At 40.7% G+C, this 18143-nt stretch overlaps 1 long non-coding RNA gene across 2 annotated transcripts in view; it reads left to right on the top strand.

The window, feature by feature from the left end:
* Positions 1-5540: 5540 nt before the first annotated feature.
* Positions 5541-18143, top strand: part of LOC123343340 — a 212575-nt gene continuing 199972 nt past the window's right edge. For both annotated transcript variants that reach the window (XR_006572208.1, XR_006572207.1), the window contains exons 1-2: positions 5541-5711; positions 6811-6886. This is a non-coding gene — a long non-coding RNA (uncharacterized LOC123343340). The remainder of the gene's footprint in view (positions 5712-6810; positions 6887-18143) is intronic.

Below are 18143 nucleotides of genomic sequence, written 5' to 3'. Positions count from 1 at the left end.
AACATTTCATCGCGAGTGGGTTTTTTTCTGCCTTCTTATCTGCGCTAGCCTCTGGGATGGAGATGATAGGGGTAGTGTTGAAATATTTGCAGCTGCGGGAGGAAAAAAAGGGAGAGTAGTATTTTAAAAAGACACATTTTAGAGAACAATGGGTAAACTCTTTCATGGTGAACCAAGCTGTTAACATTACATAGCTCATGTGCTTTCGGTACAAGGTCACATTTTGCTTCTTATATTGAGGGCCTGCCAGTTTGGTGTGAGAGATCACACATGCAGGGCCGGGCAACAGAATTCAGCTTGCAAGCAGCCATGGTAAGCCACAGGCTTTCAGCTTATTCAACTTTCATAACATGTGGGAATGGTTTCAAACAGCAGTGCCCTCCTTTCCCATACCAAGCACCCGTTGGGTTGGCCATTTAAAAGGAGGGGCTGTACTGGCTGCGAATGCATCCCAAGACTTCAGGGTAAATTAATCATTAAACATGCTTGCTTTTAAACCATGCATTATATTTACAAAGGTATACTCACCAGAGGTCCCTTCTCGAGCTTCATGGTCCGTGAGCCCACCTTGGGATGGTTGGGAGGGTATTGGCTCTAGGGTAATAAACAGTTCCTGGCTGTCATAGAGAATGGTTTCTCCGCTTGCGTGCTGTGTGCTATCCTCATCCTCCTCCACCTCCTCATCCCCAAAATCCTCATCCCTGTTGCATGAGACTCCCCCCTTGCAGGTGTGCACGGACAGGGGTGGGGTAGTGGTAGGGGCCCACCTAGAATTGCATGCAGCTCATCATAGAAGCGGCATGTCGGGGGCTCTGACCTGGAGTGGCCATTTGCCAATTTGGTAGGCTTGTCTGAGCTCCTTAATTTTCATGCGGCACTGCTGTGGGTTCCTGTTGTAGCCTCTGTCCATCATGCCCTTGGAGATTTTGGCAAATATTTTGGCATTTTGTCTTTTGGAACGGAGTTCTGATAGCACAGAAAATCAGATCCAGTACCTCCCGTTCGGTCCATGCTGGAGCTCTTTTGCGATTCTGGCACTGCATGGTCACCTGTGCTGATGAGCTCTGCATGGTCACCTGTGCTGATCAGCACGCTACACTGGTCAAACAGGAAATAAAATTCAAAAGTTTGCGGGGCTTTTCCTGTCTACCTGGCCATTGCATCTGAGTTGAGAGTGCTGTCCAGAGCAGTCATAACGGAGCACTCTGGGATAGCTCCTGGAGGCCAATACCGTCGAATTGTGTCCACACTACCCCAAATTTGACTCGGCGATGTTGATTTCAGCGCTAATCCTCTCATCGGGGAGGAGTACAGAAATCAATTTTAAGAGCCCTTTAAGTCAACAAAAATGTTTTTGTCGTGTGGACGGGTGCAGGGTTAAATTGATCTAATGCTGCTAAATTCGACCTAAACTCATAGTGTAGACCAGGGCTAAGTTGCTGTTTACAATTGTGTCTAGGTTTTCCTGGATCCTACTGACTTCTGTATTCTAAGCAAATGATTCCTGCCTGCGCTGAGCAACAGTGCAGCCATTGCACTGGGTTTCATCCTTGACAAACAAAGATGAATGTAAAATATGCGTCTCCACTGCACAGATGTCAGCAGTGAAGGGGTTAAGCTGTAACCTGTATCAGTTCTTGCCTCAGACTGTACTCAGAGCCCTTCAAAAATCCCCAGATGCCAGTTTATTACATCAGTTATCCCTTCTAATGAATTCATATATTGGGTACTTTGTAGTAATGTCTCATCCATTCAATCCCAGATGTACTGACTGGTCCTTGCCCTGCATTATTTGCCTATAGCCGATTATTTGCCTATAGCAGATAGTGTGAAGGAAGCACATTTCACTCCTGCTCTGATGCAACTATTTCTGAGGCTCTTGTGCCCTGTGGAGCCTGGATTCTAAGGATATTGGGTTATCTTACCCTTGGGACCCAGGTGACTGGTGAATCTGACTCCTCATTAAAATGATTATGCCCCAAATCTGAATTTTGCCAGATTCTGAATGGTGGGACCTTTTCACACCCTTTGCAAGGCCTTTCATCTTGCAAAATAAAATAAATTAGTAAATCTCCATTCCAATTGCAGAAGATAGAATCCAGGCAGCTCGCAAAAATGTGGAAATATGCAAAGTAAACAGATTGTTTCTGACAGTAACAACATTGCAATTGCAAAAAGCATCATCAAATTGCAAAATACCCGTATTAAGCTTTGAGAACAGCAAAATTCACAGTGACATAGTCTCAGCTCTTGAATTCATTATTACACATAGTCAGGCTGGAGATTTGCAGTGCAATGTCTGATCCCAAAGGTGGCCCCAAAAGATGTGCTCTGCTACCAGGACAATTTCATTTAGACTCAATTTCCCCAAGATCTGCAAAGAACTACATTGAATAAAGCTGATCTATATATTTCCCCTTATGACTTACTAGACTGTAAACTTCATCAGCCGGAAGTACCTATTGCTATATGTTCCAAATAACTTTGTTCTAAAAAGCACATGTGGTGGACAAGTGACAACAGCTACTTAGCTATCTCCTCTTGTACAATACTTAAAACCAAGCATATGAGTAGTTAAAGATATAATAATTCTTACCCTCATAACAAACACACACACAGTTCTTACCAAGTACAAATAAATGCATATTTCATCACAACACAACAACGTTAACGGGGGGAGGAGAGGATGTTTCTTAATCTAAATATTTTATTTTAATGGATACTATTCTACTGTGTGCAAGAAACATCCTTTACCTTGGTCACTGAAAATATTTCTCAGTGATGAGGACCTCCCATAATACATTATGTCAGCTTTTTTTCTCTTCTCTGTCAACTTAATGGATGGAGATCAGTGTATAGTTTTCAAATAATGGCAATTTAAATATTATTTTATCATTCCTGGACCAAAAAGTGAAAGTTGCACAACCAAATATAAAAATCTAGTTTCAAATATGCTCTGTAATGAGGTTTTGTTGGTTAGCTATAGGAACACTTTTAAAAAGGAGGCATTTAAAAGCCTTCTAATGAGAGAAAGTACATACTCATTTTATTCAGAACACCTGGGGTGAAATTCTCACCTCTACCATGGTCCCTTCACCCTGGCTAAAGGGGCCGGCACGGTGTAATGGGGCTCTAAAAGCCCCAGGATCAGCTGTGGAGAATTCCCTTGGTGCAAGCACTGCAGATACAACCATTAAGGATGTTCTGTTCTAATTATGGTCTCAGGACAATATTATGAAAGAGAAAAGCATCCAATTGCCCTTCATGGTACAGTCTAGCAATGTTTCTCACACTCTCTGTGCTGGTAACCCCATTTAGACTTAAAAAATCATGACCCCCCCACTAAAGAAAATGGCAACCCCCTACCTTCAGGGCCTCAGAGGTCAGAGCTTCAACCCCACCCAGGGCAGGGAGCTTCAGCCCCGCTGGGCATGGGACTCTGGGTTTCAGCCCCGCTGGGGCTCCTGGCTGTGGCTTTCCGCAAGGCACAGTTTGAGAACTGCTGGTCTGTAGTGGCTCAGCAACGGGACAGCAGCCACTGGAACAGTTATTGAGAGTCCAGATGGAAGGGGAGGAACTGGGAGGCCCAAGAATACTCCGAAATTTGAGGAGATTAAAAATGGTAGATACCCACTAACCCCAGGGTTGGATTATTTGCAATACTGATTTCCAAGACTGGCAAACTCCTCCCTCTGTTAAGTAAAGAAAAGCAGAAAACAAGTTGGGCTTTTGCAGGAAATAAATTGCTAAAATGGTAATTATGACTGACAGCATAATAGTCTGGACCAGTGGGTTTCTCTCTCATACTCTCTTTTTTTTTTTGTATTGTCACTATAAATAAAACAGTTGTTAGCAGAGTGAGATTAAAACACAGTTTCCCTAAACAGACAGCAGCTGTTACACCTAACCCTGCTACTCGAATATAGTTTTTTCCTGTATACATAAGCCAAATAGCCCCATTTTCAGTACTAAGAACCAGCATGGATACTTCTACTCAGGCTTCACCAAACTCAGGCCAGAAGAATGTGTTTATATCAAGTTGTTAAAATGCCAGGTGTTCTGTATTTGATCCCTCTGCCCCTGCTGGGTGGATTAGTAATAAGGCAAATAAGTTCAGAGCTCTTCTCCACCCCCAACACTTCCAGTTTTCACCCAGCACAAGCCAAACAATTTTTTTTTCTGTTGAGACTTCAAATAGTTTAGTTGATGTCTTTAAGAAGTTCAATACTCATGAGCCTCTGTACTTCCTGGTTGTAGCCAGGAGTGGGAGTGCTAAAATATTGCAAGAAAACATGAAGTTTCCAACCGAGGAACCCTATTCTGTGAGGCATTGAGCATCTGTCTTCACTGGGATCTGAAGACACTCAGCCCCTTCTAGGAGCTAGGCGTTCAGCTAGGGCCGGCTCCAGGCACCAGCGTAGGAAGCAGGTGCTTGGGGCAGACAATACAAAGGGGCAGCACTCCGTCCGCTATTGGGGCGGCTCGTCGGGGTCTTTGGTGGCGGGTCCCTCAGTCCCTCTCTTCCTCTTTGAGCTGCCGCCGAAGAGGAAGTGAAGGACCCACCGCTCAACTGCTGCCGAAGAATAGAGCAGCACGATTGAGCTCCCGCTGAAGTGCCGCCAATCACCTTTTTTTTTTTGCCACTTGGGGCAGTAGAAAACCTGATGCTGGCCATATAGGACCAAGTTGGATGAGAAGGAATTTGGACTGGGGTCTCCCAGCTCTGAGGTGAGCTCCCTAACCACTAAACTAATTCTTTATCCCTATTAATATGGAACGTGGAACAGCTTTAACAAAGGAGCTTGAGGAAGCCACATCAGACTAGACTGGTAGTTAGGGCACTCACATGAGGAGTGGGGAACCCCTGTTCACATACCTTCTCCTCTGGGGCAGGGGGTGCTGACTGAACTGATATCTCCCACGTCCCAGATGAGTAACCCAACTCCTGGGCAAAAGTTTATGTGGAGTTAGTCAGGCATGCTATAGCATTAGGCCCCATGGGCATTCCTCTGCCTATCTTGCCTATCTTCTGCTTTCTGGCTTGAGGATTGCTCTGGGACTTAGGCAGGAAATAGGCACCTGGAGGCTTGCCTGAGGCAACAGTGTCAGAGCAGAAATAACAAGGAGTCCAGTAGCACCTTAAAGACTAACAGATTTATTTGGGCATAAGCTTTTGTGGGTAAAAAACCCACTTTTTCAGATGCAATGGTGCTCTTCAGAGCAGAAATGTAGGTGCATAGGGAAATTTTACAGAGAAATATAGGCACCCAGTGAGTTTAGGCACCTACAGGGTTAGGAGGCAGCTGAGCAGGGGTTTTGTGGATCACAGTGGTGCCTACATCCTTTGTGGATCTGGCCCTAAATCACCAGCAATAGTCAGAAGCACAACTGCTTTCCTCCTGTGCTAGCTTTATTGGGATGAGGAAGTCAGCTGTGCTTCTGAAGCCATTTGGAGCAGGTGGGACTCATTACCCTAATCAGGGGATAGAAAAGGCTGGGCTCCTCTCACAAGATTAGTGTGGATGTTTCCAGAAAGGAGTATTTACTTGTCGTCTTCCCCACCCAGTTGGTTGTTTGTTCTTCCATATCAGATCCCTGTCTTCACAGAGACTGCTCCTAAAGTCTTTATTCCAGTCAAACTCATTTGAAATAGAGACTTCAGGATGGGCACTATGTACAGAGTCCCACTATAACTGGAGAGGGGCTTTCTGGTAAGAGGTTCTGTCTCTCCTTTTCATCCTGGAAGTGGTGACAAAGCATCTCTTCACATCCCTGAGAGGTCCCCTGCAATTGTAGGCTTTGGTCTCCAGTTTTTGGAGTAGCTGGAGTGAAAGTAGGAACCAAGGCTTTCTCCTTAGTACTGCTCCCCCTTCCTCTTCTGTCCTGAGCAGAGGAGGAAGCGGAAGTGATTATTACCTTGTAATGCAGCTTTTAACACTGTGGGGAAGGTGATAAATCCTACATTCTAAGTGGACTAGCACAGTGAAACCTAAATACAATAGTGTAGCCAAGCTTTGCTGCAAGAAGAATTAAAATGCATTAAAGCAATTGGGAACTTTGCTATAGATGGAGGCTTATTGAAAGTGGCTTCCTCTGTGTTACCTTATGCTGTACTGATGAGACTGGTTCCAAAGTATAGGTATGCAAAATACTTTGACTCTTGCACAGTATATTTTGTACAAGACTTCCTTAAAATCAATAAACAACCTTAGATTGTACATATAAAATTAGTGTCTAAATGGAAAAGTGCATCATATTTAAGTGCTGGTAATTGTAAAAGAAGTACAATTCCATGTGTGTCCTGCTGAATAGAGGAGCTTGATTTTTTCCTTTCATTTACACCTGTTTTCCATCATCAAACATCTCTGGATTTACTCCTGACTGAGATCTGAATCTGTCTCTGTGGTCTTGTCTAGGTTGTACCCCAGTCTCTGATGTAACAGAATCATTGCCAACCCAGTCTAGATAAGGAAAGCAGTAACTTGCACTGATAGAGCTTAATGTGATTTCAAGCAGGAATTGAGTGAGCCTCACTCCTACAAACTGCTGCTTTCTTTATCCTCACATGGGGTTTGCTGTTATGCAGTTATGTCAGTAAGTGGCTGCTAATTGTTGGTATAGAGAGAAATTCCCAATGTATATGAGGCCTACATTTTGTAACATTTTGTGTAGTAATGTGTCTTAGAAGAGGAAATTTCAAATGTCCTTTATGCAGACAAAAAGCCTTGTTGGTTCTTTACTTTTGATCCCAACTGGTTTGGGTATTTTGAATATTCAGTCATCTGATTTTTGCTGGTTTCTTATTACTAGTTGACAAAGATGTGGTGAAGGACTTGCTGAGCAGTATGAAACTCCCATCTCTGAGTATCTGCGGTTAACTTCTAAGGTAAGTAATATCCTCTGAATTCTTACATGTTTTGGTGTATTTACATAGTTTCTATGCTGCAGAAAGAACAAGACGACTAATTTGGAGCCATTTTGTAGTTGACAGGTCATGAATGTGTAACCCACATACCTTCTGGGTGAGGAGGAGGGGAGAGAGAGAGAATGTGTGTGTTTTTAAATGAGTCTACTCTACAGCCTTAGCTAGGAAGCAGTTGGCTTTTAGCTCATGCAATAGAGGCTCAGGCTCGATCCCGCACGCCAACAGATGTTACAAATGCACTCAGAATCTTCTTATATTCACTGTTCAGTGATTAAAACATCGGAGTTTTATGGTTGGTGTCTATGTACAAAAAACCAAGACCGAACTAAAAAGCACAACCTTGCAAAATAAAACTGGTTGCTTTTGTGTTTTCAGTTAAGAACAAGTTGTTCCCATGATCTTTTCAGTTGGGAAAAATATCAAGGAGTGGGAGAAAGTTAGAGAGGAGGGAGAGAAATGGGAAGTGAAGAGGAGAGAACTGGACTGAAGTTAGAAATGACCTAGCTGAAAGAGTGGGGGTGAGGAATCAGCAGGAAAGAGATGCTGTTTCTCATTATAAACAGAAAAAGGAATTGATAAATATGCTATGTTTGCCAACGTTTTGATTTCTCCAGGACTGAGCCTAAGATCCAGGTCCTGGAAGGATGGATCTGTGGTTTCTTTTTGCTGTCAGTGAAATGATTTGAAGTTTTGCAATGGAATGGAATGGCCACAAGATTGGGTTCCTGAACCTTTTCTGAGAATTCTCACTCACTACTGGGACCAGAGAATGTCCCCAGGTGTGTGTGTGAGAGTGAGTGAGGGCTTCTAATGAGATCAGGTCAAAATGTGTCCTTTCCGATATAAGCTTGCTACAATGGGAGAAAAAAACCTAGGGCCATAATGGTGAATGACCTGGTGTAAGTGGGTGAATTTCCATTAAAGCCATGGTTTTGCACAGGGGCCCAACACTATGTGTTGGCCTTTGTCGTTACATTATCACAGTTTTTCTGTTTTTATTTTGAAGGGGGGGAGAGTTATTTTGATTTTTTGATGTATCAAAAATAGGTCAGTAAATGGCTATCTATAAATAGTTAAAAGGTTTCTAACTCAAAATGTAAATTTTTCTGTATAATATTAATCAAAAGCATTATTTAAAAACATCCCTCTGCCTTTTGTGAAGGATTCTGTAAAAGTGGATCATCTTATTGTTTTAGATAATTTTCAGGTTAGTCTTTTCAAGTCTCTGATTATCCTGCTCTTTGCTAGAAGTAGGAAAAGAAGGTATACTACCCTTTGAATACTACATGCAGTTCTGGTTGCCTCATCTCATAAAAGATATACTGAAATTGGAAAAGGCACACAGTGGGACAACAAAAATGATTAGGGAATGGAACAGCTTCCGTATGAGAAGAGTTTAAAAAAACAGGGGCTGTTCAGCTTAGAAAAAAGATGACTAAGGGGAATACGATAGCGGTCTATAAAATCAGGAATGGTACAGAGAAAGTGAATAGGAAAGTGTTATGTGAAGGGGTAAATGACACAAGAACTAGGGGTTATCCAATGAAATTAATAGGCATCAAGCAAACAGAAGGAAGTACTGCTTCACATAACGCACAGTTAACCTATGGAACTTGTTGCCATGGGATGTCGTGAAGACCAAAAGTATGATTGGATTAAAAAAAAAAGAATTAGATAAGTTCATGGAGGATAGGTCCATCAATGGCTATTAGCCAAGATACTCAGGGATGCAACCCCATGCTCCAGGTGAACCATCTGGCAAGTTATGAATCACTCAAAATTGCCCAGTTCTGTTCATTTCCTGTGCCAGAAGACAGGACACTGGGATAGATGGACCATTAATTTTTATTTTCATAAGTAGTATTTGTTGGAGATGTGAGGAATATTTAATACTACTAATAAAGGCCCTAAAGGGTACAATAATAGGGCAACGCCTGATTTATAGATCATCCGATCTAGTAAGAGAGAGGATTATGCAGGTGATAATTTCTGATCAGCTCTGCTCTTTGGCCATTGGGACAAGTGGGTAAAGAAAGAAAAATGTTTAAGGAGTCTTCAAAGCCTCATAGCTTATTTAGGAGTTAGAAGTACAGGATCAAGCCCTTAATCTGAATTTGAAAGTGTGCTGAAAAGCTTCTGATCTGCTAAGACTTTCAGTTCAGAGTGCTTTGCTTTTTCTGCCACAGTTGAGGAGAAAGGAAAGATTTCCTTGCAAACTTTACACTTCTTTTCTGCCAGCTTCTACTACTGCAATCGAAGTCAGTGAGAGTTTTGCAATTGACTTCAGAACTGCATGATTGGACCCTTAGCGCTTTAGTTTCTTGTTAACTATTTGTATTACTGTGTGTATGCACAGTGCCTAGCACAATGTTGCCTCTAAGTTCTAAAGTAAGAGACATCCTTGCTCTGAAGAATTTGCAGCCTCAATAGATGAGGCAATAAGCCTGGAGAAAGGAAGTATTATCTACATTTCATAGATGAGAAACTGATTTACAGTGATATTAAGTGAAATGCCCAGAGTCCCACAGGAAGTCTGTGGCAGAGTCAGGAATTAAACCTGGATCTCCTGATTTCCAGTCCAGCCCTATAACCACAAGAGTTTGTGTTTTCATCAGCTATGATAAAGCAAAGACAATACAGTGCCTTAAATTCAGGACTTAGCCAATAATTCAGTGCTAAATCCTGCAGCCCTCACTCACATAAGTAGTATCATAATCTATCACTTGTATAATGCTAAGTCTGCAAGGTGCCTTTACAGACAGATATGAAGTTGAGTCCCAGGCCACCAAATGTTACAATTTCAAATGAATGAGACTACTCAATCTTAGGTCCTAATGAGATCAGAAGGAACTGATTTTTCAGATATTTGGTCTGAAAATATATTTGACTGTTTCAATTTACTGCTCAAGAAACAATAAAGTAAAAATTATATTAAAGGCTAATAGATTATTCAGAAATAAACAATAATCAAGACTTAACATGATGAAGAAAACTGTCTGCTTACGTGTGAAAACATATTTCATTTTGTGAACCAAGATGCATTTTAGCTTTTAGAAAACTGCTGGCCAATTATGTTTGTTGCTATTCAACATTTCTGTTATTGTGTGTCTGTTTTATATTACTCTCATACATCTGGTTAATGATTTGATTATTTACATTTTTTACATTTTAAAATATAAAACTTACACACTTTATACCTTGATCAATTTTAAAAATAGGAATGTGCGGTAATGAATCAAGATATCCTCATGTATTAGCTGTTTTAGTAGAGTAATGATGTGTAGGTTTTGCAGTTACAACAGGATGACTACAAACAGTTTCTGACATGTAAATTCAATGCCATTCTGCATGCTTCCATCGAGTTTTGCAAAAGAGAATTGGTCTATTTGGCTTATCCCACTTTGATTTTCCCAAGAAAATCAATATAATAAAGTAATTCTTTCCTGCCAGACTCCTCCGTGCTAAGCTCTTCTGAGAACAGTTAGATTTTTTTTTCCTTCAATTATTTCAGGCTTTGTTTGCATTAAATCTTTTCAAAGGGACCCATGTAAATGTGCTACTTTAATAATGATGTCTTCCTATGAAATCAGCTAAATAAAATTTTACATTTAGAGTGAGTAAGAACCAGTTATGGAGAAAATTGTTCAATATCTGTTTCTTCCTCATTTCTCTTTCCATACAAAACCTGCTGCAGCTATATATTGGGGTAAGAGTTTGCTGGTATTGTATGCATAATTCATGCTTTTGGCCTGCTATCTGCCCGTCTGTTTCTGGAATCCTACATATTTAGATTAGGAAATTATTCTTTACTGCGCTCAGTACAATTCGTTTGCAAGGAATGTAATGCAACACGCAGCGTTCCATACTTAGAGCACAATTCTATTTTCAACTCTGAATGACAGATCTTGACTCTAATATACTCCCAAAGTTCTGCACATGTAAGGCGACCACAATAATAGAGCTGAGATCTGCTCTGTGGAGCTTGGAGCAGAATTTCTCCCTACTATTGTAATGATGCTTAAACAAATTGGATAGATGGATGCTTAGAAGATTTTTAATGTAGCTATGGCGGGTATTTTGTCAATTGGTAGGATTTAATTTAAAGTGGAATTAGCTGTTACTGATTACCACTTGGTTATATGGATCATACATTATTTTCCAAACCAACAGTCATTTTTCACTGCCCCTGATGTGCATGCTCCTTGCTCATAGTGATGTGTGGACCTTGAGTTTTAGGAATTAGATTGTGATTGCTGTCCTCTGATGTGTTCTAAGGCAGGAAAAAAAGAATTTCACACCTTTCTGAGTGCTGCAGCTTGAGACAGCCAATTAGAGCCTGTCTTTGTAAAGTAGATATTTTGCTTCTATGCAACCTACTTGTCCGATTTGGGAAGTTTGCTGTTATATGAATATGGGTGTATTCTAGTGATGATTTGATTCAACTATAAAGATGAGGATTGTAAAGGAGTTAACTATGATATACTGTTAATTCTGTAAAACAATTTAGTTCAGTGACAGCAACAAAATTCCAGTTGATTTGACTTCACAATGTATTGAGCAGTCTCACCACTGCTGGTGTGTCAGTACTAGGGGCCTGACACAAAGTTCATTGAGGTCAGTGGGAGTCTGTTAACTTCATTGGGGTATGTATCAGGGCCTTGGAGCTAGCAGCTTAGAGTTATTGAAGAAATTTTGCAACTGCATTTTTTGTGACCTCTCATATTTGAATCACTATTCCTCCCCCGAGGACACTAATGGAAGAACATGCCTTTGCTAGATAATTGGGAGTAGAGCTGGTCAAATAGGATTTGCAGAATATACAGGTTGGTAAATTTGGCTTTGTGAAGCATTCATGAACCAGCTGCATTATCTTTCAAGCCCATTCAGTATTCTAAGGTCACAAGTAAATAGAGTAGTTTATGGATTATTCATGAAGTATCTGATGTTGGTATCCAAGCTTTAAAATGGTTACCCAAGACACCAGTGGATCAACATATGTGTTCAGTGTCAGATTTGACTGAATATATATTTGATGTTGAACATTTCTGTTGACCAAATTGCGTAGACCAGTTTCAAAGCTGTGTAAAAAGCTTGAATACTCAAAGGTTCTGAGACAGCAGAATTGAGCAGAAGCCCTAGTATGGTATTGCTAACCCCTAGAGTTTAAACTTCGAGTCAGGCCTTCAAAAACATTAGACTGTCTTAAAATGATGAGATTTTTAAAGAAGATATATTTTGGGGTTCCTTTTCTTTGCTTTTTGGCATGCATCTTAGGTTGCACTTGGGTCACATTTTCAAGTTTTCCTCCACAACCAGGAGGACTAGAAACTTATCATAATTATAATTAATAATAAACTAAAGTTCTCAAAAACCATAAAATTCCAGGGCCTGAGACTTTTAAGAAAAACACCAAAAGTCGTAATATTCATGACAAATATACAAGAATTGGGAATACAGGTAGTATTCAAGGAATATGTCTGATTCTCCCTCTTACCACCCCTAATCCCCCAAGAACTAACGTGGTGATGCTATGTTGCTTGTCATTTTATCTCATAATATCAGTGACTGGCTAAGAATTTGGGGCTAAACTTTGTGCTTGGGAATGTGTGAATCTGTGGGCATGCATGTGAATTCAAGAGCAGACACTGGCCAATTGATTACCTATAATTACACCTTTTCCTGTATATCTTCACATTTTAATACTATTAGCAGTGGTATAGGGAGGAAATGAAATTCAAGACCGATTAATAAATGTAGGTAAGATTGATTCTACAAACATTTGCAAGACAGAACTATGTGCATCCAGGAGACAGATACCCAGATATAGGAGGGCTGATTAACGGCAATCTGCTGCAGCTACTGTGACCTGATGCTGCGGAAGTGGCTGTGGAGAAGCTCCATATTCTTGGGGCAAGAGAGGGTGAGAATTAATTAATTAATTCTTCATCCCTACAAGAATCTCGTGTGCAACACATCTAGAAAAGTATACTATTTGACTCTTGATATTTAGAGTATCACGGACAATGCATCATAAGCCAATCCCTCTCTGCTAAACACCTGTTATTTAATGGTACTACTACAAAAAGAGAGTTTCCTTTTGTTTCATCACTTTGCCACTTCAGACAAGGTCCAAGATTTATGAATAGTTTATAATGGTTGATGAATGGTTTATTCAAATCTGTAACAGTATTTTGTCATTTTGTTCATTGTTACGGCACTGTACTTTCAGTGACAATCAAGTTACTTACTGCACACCACTAGAATTGCATCACATATTTTGAGGTGCAGTATGTTGGAAGAGTTTGTTTTGGCCCTCCGGTTCTAATGCCTGGATAATTACCCCTGTATGCAGCCATTCTCCCATGGGCTTGATCCCCTGCTTCCTTATGACAAAACAGAAAATGATTGAAGCTGTGCCACGTGGCAAACATCTTGCAATAATAATGACCTTTGCACAGGCCTCTCTGAGACAGTGTCCTTACGAGTCTATAGAATGTTTTATTCCAGACAATATCATTGTTGCCAGGCAAAGTTTTGTGACCACAGAGTTGTCAAGCTCCCCAGTATTTTCTAGTTATCTGTTTTATGCTCAGGATTCCATGAGTTGAACACCAGCATTCCCATTAAACTGTAGCAGATAACTCAAACCAAATCTCTGTGGTAAATCTGCTTTCAAGCACCTGGTGCATTTCCTCTAATGAAGCCTTTTTCTCTCCATGATATGAATCCATTAGACACTGAGAAGCTTGAGTATGTAAAATATTTTGTTTATCTGGATCTCCTCAAAGGTACTGTCTGTCATCATAGATGTCTGTAGTAAATATAGCAACAGTATTGCTGAAAGAGGGGATAATGTAATAGGCAATTAGATTTATGGAAAGCATAAACTGTAAAGCTTCTAATAAGCATAAGTCCTAACTTCAGTCATAATATCAGTATTAAAGTCTAGTTCTCCCAAGTATTTTGTGTTTCTAAAAATATCTTAATTATAATCTGTGTTTTGCCTCCATTACAGTACCTCTAATTTGAAAGCAAAAGGAGCCAGTCAAGTGGAGACAAATATATATGTGGGGGGAGGGGAGGAGGAGAGATGAATTGCTGGCTTTGTGTGTTGTGCAATTAAAGTGGACAAATAGGGAGTCAAAAATAATTCTGTGAGACCAAGAGGAAGTTTATATGAGAAGTCAGATCAGTACTGGGATGGGGGTAGAGCATGCAAGTGCACAGAGAGAGCTAATGTTGAAAAATTTGAAATGTCACCACTATATTTTAAACATAATTTGAAACCCTATTAGAAAAGCAGCAATTTACAGCTAAAATGGGAGGGTGGTAGCAGGACTCTCTTATTAAAAGTAATTACATTTATAAAATAGGGCTTCTAAAGAGTTTGTTTAAATACATAGCTCTCCTTCACTCCAGAGCAGTTCATTGCTGTTTGTTAACAGCATAGACCCAAAGCTCAGAACTGCCTTTAGTGATTGGTGGGTATCTCATGTTGGATCTTGACACAGATTTAATTGTTTATCAGACTGAGTAATTCTATGCTTAGTTTTAAGGTACATGGCATCAACTCTGTCACATGTGATAATTTTTACATCCTTTTGGTACTGCAGCGAAGAAACTGCTGTTACGATTTCATTTCTTTTTGTTCTCCCTGTAAGTGCACCAAATTCTGTAGGCAGCAGATTGGCCATGCCTACAGACTTTCCAACTCAAACGAATATAAAGCAGTTAGTAGTCAGTTAGAAAAGCAGGTTCCCTTTGAGGAACTGCAGACAATTAGTTTTACTGTATGTGGTTGATAGTACTGTCATTTTAATTAAATAATCAGTAGAATCTGTTTTATAGAATTTTTGAAGTGTTGCCACAAAAACAAGCCCTGCATTGGAATAAAAATTTCCAGGCCCCAAGCATTGCACCCTTACAGGAGACTGAAAAAAGTGAATGTGCCATTTATAAGTTGAAATGCGCCTTTGCAAAGATACTACATTGCGGTAGAAGCTGGTGAATTTCAAAGTGTAAGGGATGATTAGACGAGGTCAGGTGAGCATCCCAAAATTTGAATGCTTATCTGAACCTTCTCTTCTCCCTGCCCCCACTCTCTGCACAGAGATTCTTTCTCTTCCCTGGTCATAAATCTGTCTCCTCCGGCTAGTACATCATCTCTTCCCTACAATTTGTGACAGGCACTGAATCGCTCTCTGCACCTAACCTCCAGAGTTGAAGTCATTTTTTCCCCCACACTTTCACATCCCTCTGACCACCCTGCATGCACCACGAGCAAGCTATGACTTTATTACCTTTGATGTTCCCATCATAGGGCTCAGTCCATCTCAGGTTTCTGTTGTGCCTGCTGTTAGCTTTGTGCCAGAGTAAATCGCTATTTTCTCACAGGAAAGCACCAGAATTAGCAAGAGATTAAACTGGCCAGGGTTAACCGATAGTATATACCTCTAAAGCAAAGACTAGAGAGATGCTGGACTCCACGGTGAGATCATTGAATGTACTAGCTCAGCGGTTCTCAAACTGTGGGTTGGGACCCCAAAGTGGGTCGCAACCCAGGGCTGGCATTAGACTTGCTGGGGCTCGGGGCTGAATTCAGAGTCTGAGCCGCACCACTCAGTGCTGAAGCCCTCAAGCTTTGGCAGGGCTTGGTTTTGGCTCCCCTCCCCCTGGGGGTTCGGGCTTAAGTCCCCCTTCCCAGGGTCATGTAGTAATTTTTGTTCTCAGAAGGGGGTCACGGTGAAATGACGTTTGAGAAACCCTGTCTAGCTACAGTGGTGGGTCAGATTCTGTGGCCTGCAATGTGCAGGAGGTCAGACTAGATGATCATGATGGTCCCTTCTGACCTTAAAGTCCATGAGTCTATGAGCTCCGAGACTGGTTTGCAAGTGCCTGAGGGGAAGGGTTTGTTGGAGTTCTCAAGGAGGGAGTTTATATGTGCTGGGTCTCAAGAGGGAATGTTTTTACAGGAGCACAGTATAGAAGGGTGGTGGTGGTGGGGTGTTCAACTGAACTGCTCCAAACCTTAAACCAGTTTTGAGGGAAAGGGTTTGGTTTAGACAAAGAGGAAGGATTAAGATTGAAGAGATTTATATTCCTCACTCTGCTACAGAGCTTCCTGTGAGGTTTTGGGCACATCCCTTAAGCTCTCTTTGCTTTGATTCCCTCTTCCCTAAAATGGGGGTTAATATTTATCTACCACAGAGTTGCTGTGAGGCTTTCTGAGATCTTCAGTTGCAAGATAATATATAAATACAAATTACTATTTCTGAACCAGGTCACCAATTGTAATCTTCAATTATTCTTTCACAAAATAACTTTACTTTATTAAATGTCACTTACCCTTGATAGAATAAAAATATTAAGGGAAGATGTTCCTAAATATTCAGATAGATATCTATTGCATTGCTGTGCCTTATGCCAGAAGCTCTTTCTTTGAAGGATGCTGCAGGATATTGGCTGTGGGATAGACAAGATGACTTTTAATAGATCTTCTGTATGTCTGGTTCAGATGATTTTGATTAATAGATTCAGGACAGATGGGACCATTCTGATCATCTAGTCTGAACCCCTTTATAACATAGGGTATTGAATTTCACCTACTAATTCCTGCCTTCGGCTCAATATTTTGATTGAACTAAAGCATATTTTAAAGAAAGATTTCCAATCCTGATTTAACAACTTCAAGTGATGGAGCATCTACCACATCCTTTGGTCAGCTGTTCCAATGGTTAATTACTCTTATTGTTTGCTTGATTTTTTTTAAAGCATTGTTTCCAGTTTGAACTCTTTTTAGCTTCAACTTTCAGCTATTGGATCTTGTTATGCCTTTGACAGATTAAAGAGCTGTCTCCTAACAGATATATATTTAGACCATTTTCAAATCTCATGTTAGCCTTCCCTTTGATAAGCTAAATAGACTAAGCTCCTTAAATCTCTCATTGTAAGATATTTTCCAGAACTTGAATCATTCTCACAACTTTCTCTGTGTCCTCTTTAATTTTGAAACATGTGGACCCTAGAACGAGGCACAGTATTCCTGTAGAGGTCTCAACAATGCCATATTTTGAGGTAATATCACCTCTCAACCCTGGCACAGTGTTTCCCTGTTTATACATCTGTAATGGGATCCCCAGGGTACAACCTGGAACTGGGGTGCCCTGTACCCCCTTAACTCTCCAGCGCTTTGCTAGTGAAAAGCAACAAACCCCTCTAGGCAGTGTTATAACTCAGTACAACAGCATGTGGAGCCTCACATCCAGTTACATTGCGTGAATGCTCCCCGAGCCACTCTCAAATCACACAGAGAAAGGCACTCCCAGATCTCCCAAGCCCCTAGCCTTGCACCCCAGAACTGTACCATCTTGTCCTGGTCAGAAGCCTGGTAAGTTCATTACCCAGTCCACTCCTCCCTCAATGTGGAGAGGACACACATGAGCCTTTGTAAACTGATCTGAGATTTCCCAAACATTCCAACCAGACAATACTGTTTTAGGTAAGATATAAAACAGATTTATTAACTACAGAAAGATAGATTTAAAGCTATTATAAGTGGTAGGCACAAAAGGTCAGAGATAGTCACCAAAGAAAATAAAAGGTAAGCATGCAGTCTAATTCTTAAACCTTATTAGACTAGGTTGTATTTGGATCAAGCAATTTTTCTTACCTCACTGGATTTTGTAGATAGGTTACATTCTTAATACACAGGCTTCCTCTTTAAGCCTGGGACCAGTCTCCTCAGTTCAAGTCTTTGTCCTCGCAGCATTCTTGTTTCTTCCAGCATAGGTGGGGGAGAAGAAAGGCAAAAGCATGATGCCACTGTCCCCTATTTTATATCCTCAGTCCATGCATCTGGAAAACACTAGCCCAGACATGTCCTGCTTAGTTTTGCTGATTAACCGAGTTGAGCAATCCCACACTGTGTGGTTCTTTACTTATAGAATTGTAAATCCCTTGTTTACAACTCCCCTGCTGATTAATGATCACTTAACATCCTACTGGGGTGGATCACCACCCTTGTTGTCAGTGGGGAACTAGCAATAGAAACTCTCAAATTTGGAAAATATTTCAGTAACACCCATACTGCAAAATTTCATAACTTCATACACACTAATGGATACATGTATTTGAACAGATCAGTGGGTTTCAGTAGATCACAACTTTTCATGTGATCTCTTACATGACATGCTTTGTATGAAATATATCATAATTATAT

Source organism: Mauremys mutica, chromosome 10 (genome assembly GCF_020497125.1).
Source record: "Mauremys mutica isolate MM-2020 ecotype Southern chromosome 10, ASM2049712v1, whole genome shotgun sequence".
Taxonomy (NCBI): domain Eukaryota; kingdom Metazoa; phylum Chordata; order Testudines; family Geoemydidae; genus Mauremys; species Mauremys mutica.
Note: the sequence above shows the minus strand (reverse complement) of the source record. Positions and strands in the feature narration are given on the sequence as shown.